The sequence below is a fragment of the Capsicum annuum genome, chromosome 11, assembly GCF_002878395.1.
Source record: "Capsicum annuum cultivar UCD-10X-F1 chromosome 11, UCD10Xv1.1, whole genome shotgun sequence".
Taxonomy (NCBI): Eukaryota; Viridiplantae; Streptophyta; class Magnoliopsida; order Solanales; family Solanaceae; genus Capsicum; species Capsicum annuum.
Genome location: NC_061121.1, coordinates 124,262,074 through 124,269,653, shown reverse-complemented (window position 1 = coordinate 124,269,653; position 7,580 = coordinate 124,262,074).

The window sequence follows — 7,580 nt, the reverse complement described above, 5'->3', positions numbered from 1 at the left end:
TATCTTTACCACCACAGATACCACACATACCCTATAGACTCTCTTAATAACCACAGAGTCTCCTACCGAAATAGAAATAGAAAAACGAACCGATAGACTCTTGGGACCACAATCAAGATGCACAACCACATATGAAGTCACATAAGAAAGTGTAGACCTTAGATCAAACAAAAAATATACCTCATGGGAGAAAAGTCTTAACATACCCATGAAAACATCAGGAGATGCCTCAAAATCCTGGAAAGTAGCAAGTACATACAATTAGTTCTGGCCATCGCCAGTGTCAAAAACAGAAGCAGAAGCAGACATGGTACCCTTTGGTGCAGGAGTAAGTGGAGTAACAATAAGGGCCTTGTTGGCCCAAGAGAGAAGGGCACTCATGCTACATGTGCCCAATCTGAACATAACTAAAATATCTTTTTCTCTCCTTCTCACACTGACCATGATGACTCTGACCACAGAATCAGTAAGAAGGGCGGGGTGGAGCTGACTGAGCAATACTAGCTTGGAATTGCGCACCTTCTACCCAGAACCCACCGTTAAATTAAGATTGACGACAACTCGATGACTTTGGCTAAGGAGAGTGAACACTAGACAAGGAGAAAAAATCAAAAATCCCCCACTTCTTTCGTGACCACTTGCCACCATCTCTACCACTCTGCTCAGAAGGCCTAAATTTTTTCCTTGCCTTTCACTAATCTTAATTTGCTTCTTTTTCTCTTCTTCCACTTGTTGCATATACACAATCAACCTAGAAATATCCATGTTTTTAATTAACAAGGCCACCTTGCTCTCAAGGACTAACTCACAAACTTATGCATCCTAGCCCTCATGTTAGAAACCATCTCGGGAGCATACCTTGATAATTTATAGAATTTTAAGCCATACTCTTGAACGAACATCCTACCTTAATTCAAGTTCAAAAAATCTTTGGCTTTCACTTTCGTCAACTCTTGAGAAAAGAAGTGGTCTAAGAAAGCCTCAAAGAAATCCTTACAAATAGCTAGAATAACATTAACAACTCTAGACGGCTCCTACCCTTCATACCCTTAGTATGCTACATCGTTCAATTGGTAGGAAGCAAACTCAATAGCCCTAACCTACAAAGCATGCATCATTTAAAAGATCTTCTCCATTTTATCAATAAAGCCTTGAGGATCCTCTTTAAACTTTTTACCATAAACATAGGAGGGATCAAACTCATGAATTGGTCAATTCTTGTGGCCTCAGAAGAAAAAGTTACCAGAGTACCACGCTCTGATTGAGAGGCTATCAATTGAGTCAAGAGGTTGATGGAGCGACGAAAATAGACATTAGTAGCATCCCCTTAAGGTGACAGAATAGGAAGGTCACTCTCACAGTCGGGGTTAGTGGGGACGGGTGAAACCCTATGAAATTAGCTAGATATTGCAGCCCTAGCCCGAGTCTGAAATCTATAAGTTAGATGAGATTCGTCCATAGGGCCCTCAGTTGGGGCAGAAGTGTTTGCCAGAACCTCAGATCTCCTTGGAGGCCTGATCTGAATGATAGCAAGTAGAATTCAGAGGAATCTAAGACCTTAGAATTTATAGCTTACGATTAAAACACAAGAAAGGGAAATATTTAGTAAAATGTCTTGTAGACCTTGTTTTAAAAGGGTGGCGCACTTTACACCCATGAAAGAGACTCTACTTGACATGGTATTGTGGATACTCAACTGACTATAAACTTGGCTCTCATATAAACTTGACACGAACCAAAATTGAGCTATGTCGTATGGGTGCCTCAAGCCCACGTAAACTGGAGGTCGCCCCAATAACCCAACCTAATCGTCATATCAATCTTAAGGGTCCGGTGAATCCCAACCATATCATAAGATAGCAGAAAATATACTACAAGTCATAACTTAAACATGTCTAAACACTTTATTAGATTCATCAGACTAACCTATATACCCAAGTCCACAGTCATCCACAATACCCCTATACAAATCAATAGTTAGAATATATATGTTGGGACAAGCCCTCGACAATGGCCAAACCAAGTCAAAATAAGATTAAATCTAAAGATAGGAGACCAAGAATAAATGTTTTTCGATGTAAGGACGTTCACCACTCCAAAGTCAATGCACGAACTGACTCGATAACCTAATCATTCCACAGGAAGAGAAGATGATGTTCCGGCCCCTATGTTGCGTGGGGACATAGCTTTCGAAGATAGTTAGCGGTTGGAGCGCTAGCATGTAACTGAAGAATAAGGATAAAATAACATCATCAATTAATAATAAGTCAATATATCATATTCACCCATCTTCATGACCTTATCCATACATGTAGGTACATTACATGCCAAACAAGTAAACAAGCCTTAACAACATTCTCTAGGAACTCAATCACGAGACATAAAGTGAAGGACTTCGACCTTCCACACTTAGATTCAAACAATTTTTATTAAGTATGGGACTTCAACCACATTCACATATTACTTAGATGAAGGACTTTAACTATGTATACACTCATTAAGCAAAGGACTCTAACCACATACACATCCATTTAAGTAAGGGAATCTAACCACACATGCACATTCATTTATGCAAGGGACTATAACCACACTCGCATATTCATTTAGGAAAAGGACTTTAACCACTTGCCTGCATATTTGGAAAGGGACTCTAACCTTATGAAGTATTAGATAGGGGACTCTAACCCAGGCCATTTTATTTGGAGAGACACTTCAACCTTAAGAGATCTCATTGCACAAGGGGCTTTAACCATAAGTGATCTCATTAGGCACGAGACTTTAGCCTCAAGAACTTTCATTAGGCAAAAAACTTTAACCTTGAGCCATTAAGACTATCACTAGTTGACATTGGGACTCCAAACCTTTGTCCATACATGATCATCTATTCAATTCATACTTAAAGACTTTAACCCATTTAGATAATTCAACACTATACATGACTACATGGTCTTCATGGGAGCCTTCATTGCTCAACCATTTCAACAGGAAAATGCCTTAACTCAATTCTAAATATAATCTAATTTAGGGTCATCAAGACCTTCACAAACCATTAACAAATCATTAGCAATCTTATACCACATTCTTACACACTTTTGTTCAACACACAATTCAAGTTCATGTTCATATAGAGACTTTAACCCCTCATTAACCATCAACCAACACGGTAATCAATTTCACAATACATTACTAATAATACCTTTACAATATCATTTATAAACTATTCATACTTATTAGGCTATTTCCCTAGTTCAAAACACCACCAACATAAGACTAAGCAATTTACTTAGATATTTTCACAAACGCCTTGTGTGTATGCCTTCACCAAGGCTATTTTTATGGTAGAAATCATCAAGATTAGAGTTAATCAAGACCCATATGTTATACCACATATAACAAGTACCCACATTTTCAAATCATCATCCATAACATGTATAAACAAAAGTCTAAACAAAAGTCAACATTATTACTACATATTATAAGGGAGAATGAGGAGTTTGGTCATCCTCACATTACTCTTTTGATAAATTAAAGAACTACACATGGCTTTCCTTGTCTTTTTCTTGCATTCCCATTACCCTCACGAATTTTTCTTTTAGTCAATCCAACGTGGGCCTTAGTTGTTGGTATATTCATGTTGAAATAAAACAATATTTTATGGATCTATTCTTGTCTTTTACTCTCACCGAATATTTATTTTCTTCATTATATTTTGATTTGATATGAAATTTAAGGAAACGAAGAAGGTTTTTTGAATATTATGGTCTTAACTTAATACAAAATTAAATTTGCAATAATTTTAACTACTATCTTATAGATTTTTCTCATATTATATTCATTCATCCAAAAATATATAATAATAGGATAACTTAATAAATAATATCTTGTATTTATGATTTTTCTTAATGGGCATTAAAAAAGACAAAAGAATATTTAAAATGGGGTGAATAGGGCATTCTTTTAAGGGATATATAAAGAAAAAATTTGACAAGTAAATAGATCAAATGTAGTAATCTATTAATGTTAGTTTGATTATCATTGAATATTCTTATAGATCATTATGAATTTAATTTATATAATGACTCTAAATTAAGGTTATAATTATTATAATATAAATTTGAAGTCATTGAAATATTTTGTTTCAGATAATTCTATAAGATGGAAAAAAATATTGCGAAACTCTTACCATTGAAATCATGAGAGAAACTAAAACATCAATAAATATCAAAATATTTTATTTCTATTTATAAATAAAGAATTACGTATTCACAAATTTATAAAAGTATCAATATTTTTTATTTATGATCTTATTTGAATCCTAATTATTACATATTTTAAATCAAATTATTTTATAAAATATCAAATTACTTGTAGAATTTGGCATATTATAATACTTTGGTAATTAGGGGTGTGCAAAAATCGAACTGATAAAAATGTTATTGGTTTATTGTTATTGGGTTAATGGTTTTATAAAAGTAAATTATTGGGTTACTGGTTCGGTTCGATTTCTTATTATTAGTTATTGCATAAACCGATAACTCAATAAGAATATATATATATATATATATATATATATATATATATATATATATATAGTTTCTCTTTAATTTCTATAAATTAACAAACCTATTATTTTAATTATATAAACTCTTAAATTCTCCTAACAACATTTAGTTCAAACTTGAAGATTCTTATAAATTAAAACACATAATGTAGGATTTTTGGTTACAACTAACATTTATTTTTTTTCATGTTACTTACTACTATTTCTATTTTATGAGTATTTTCTTAGCGGTTAAATCGAAAATCGAATCGATAAACACTAAAAATCGATAAACCAAAAATCGATAAAAAATCTTATTGGTTTGGTTATTGGTTTAAAATATTTAAAAATAAAAAATCAATAAATCAAATCAATTATATATAAAATCGAATCGAACCGACCGATGCATACCCTACTGGTAATACTTTCTTCCTCACAAATCATTTTTTATCTAAAATTATCCAGTTATTTGATTAAATATTTTCATAATTATGAAAACTTATCAACAAGATATGTCTAATAAACAATTCAATTATAATAATTATAAAGTTAAAAAAATATAAATTATATTTTTAAACTTAAATTCTTATTTTTATAGCAGACTTTGGGCTCTGGCTAAGCACGGGCCTCATGAAACTAGTTCATCATTAGGAAACAAAATTCTTTTCATCTGATTTCAAAATCACCATGTACACTTACTAATTCAAGTGTAAAATATATGGGTTTAGAGTTATTTATCAACAGGTAAAGTTCGATGCCTTAGACAACTTGATTTACCTAGAGTCTTGACTTCGCTTTGCCTTTTGAAGATCACCCTTGAAACCCTAGTCTCCAGTTCTTCACAAATGAGTTTGAGAGAGTATTTAGGGTGTTTGATCCATAAAAATGGATGTTTATGGACTAAAAACACTTATATAGTTAGGGACATAGGGTTTTGGGTGTAGGAAATGACCATAATGTCCTCAACTTAAAGCTGGAAAATGAGTCTGTATAAGGGTACGACTCACTTAAGGAACCGTACCCTAGTGTATGAGTGGTACCCTAACTCATACCCTAGGATTATCCTAGGTCACCTACACTGGTTAGGGTACTCCTACATATCATTGAGTTGTATTCAAAGGGTACAACTCATTCCCTCACTCGTACACTCCACCGATCCAAAAACAGTCCACTCCAAGTTAAGACCTTACTTTATATGATTAGTCTTGGTACGACTCATACCTTAAGGTATAATTCGTTGGAGGTTTAATCATTCCTAGAATAGTGAATGACCCTTGCCATACTGCCTAAGGTACAAGATGTAAGGGATAGAAGGATGTGACTTGTATCCAAGGGGTACGACTCATACCCCTAGTCGTACCTTACTCAGTGACATTTAATGAAGAAATTCTCCTGTTGGTTCAAAGCCTAGGTGTTTCAAAAACCACTATTTAAGAATCATAATCATACTTTAAAAACATGATATTTACTAACTAACAATGAGGGAAGAGTCACATGCCATATTCAAAAAGATTCACGAAAGAAACTTTACTCTTGAGCCTCTAGATGAACACCTTTAAAGACCCTAGCCCCAATTTCCTTGAGAGAGTTTAGAGAGGATTTTGATCTTTCAAACTATGTTATGAGAGGCTACAATATGTTTTAAGACATTGCGACTTAAGTATTTTGGGGTGGGAAATGGCCGGAATACCCTTAACTTAAAAGTTGAAAACATGGTCGTTAGAGGGTATGACCACCCTACCCAAACTGTACCTTATCATATGAGTAGTGCCCACCACTCATACCCTAGGCATCATTTTGAACCTTAACACTGACCAACATACGACCACAAGGGCCAAATCATATACTATCATACGACAAGTACCCTAGAACTATACCCTAGGCAGAATAGAATCATTTAGGCAAGACATAGGACATCATATATTTTGGCATAATACTTCTAGTACCCTAACATATGACTAGTACGATCCATTTGTACCTTGTATAGAAACCAATCAAACTACACTAATCATCATATGAGTGGAGGGACCCTAAATTGCACCACATAATATGACTAGTATGCACAAGTCATATAATGGCCAGAATACTCAACCTACAGAAAGTTTCTAAGGGTCCAAAGCCAAGTTTACTACACCAATAGCTACTTCTCGGGGTCTCACATTAACTTTTTTTCTTTTTATTTTTAACACTTCTTAATTCATTAAGTTTTAATTAAAGCACTTAAGAGCTTTGGATCAATTTTAGGTCAAACCAAAAAAAGAAACAGGCTACATATCAGGCTATCAAAGAGTAAAATAATGGCTTAATGGGGCTAACTGGGATTATGCACAAGGGTAGATCACAAAGGGTATGAAACATGGCTATTAAAGAAATGCCTATATCATCTCCTAAACCCATACTATTTATTTTACTTTGCTCACATACCAGGCAAGCTCTAAACATCAAATGCAATAAGAAACACATTAAAACCTTACATCACACATGGAACATGCTCAACTCAAGTAGGATCATCATAGACTCTTAACCAAGCAATCACATGAATTCAAAATTAAGACAACAATATTCAAGAGTAATAAACTAGAGCCTAGGAGTCTTAAAAGTAGTAATTCACACAAATAACATGATTTTACACTAAAAATCCACTTGCATCACACAATCACCTATAGCACTAACAAGAGCATCACACTTACCTAATCACAAAAATTTTGAAATTACTCCTAAAAAGAAAAAGGATATTGGATTCATGGGGCGCCCCCTTATAAAAGAACCAAAAATGAACAACCACAGGGTGGGTGAAGTGTGTGTACCTACTGTACTGACCCAACTAACTAAAAACTAAAAATAAAAATCTTTTTACAGTTTTTCAAATTTTTAAATTTAACCCCAAGACAAACTAAGAAAACAACTAAAACTAAGACCATACAACATCACTTCACCTGAAACCATGAGAGTTTCCCCACTTTATAGTTAAAACTTACTTTGTCCCCAAAAGGAAATTTAAGAGTAGAGATAGAGATACTCCCCGAGGATTCTAAGCCTA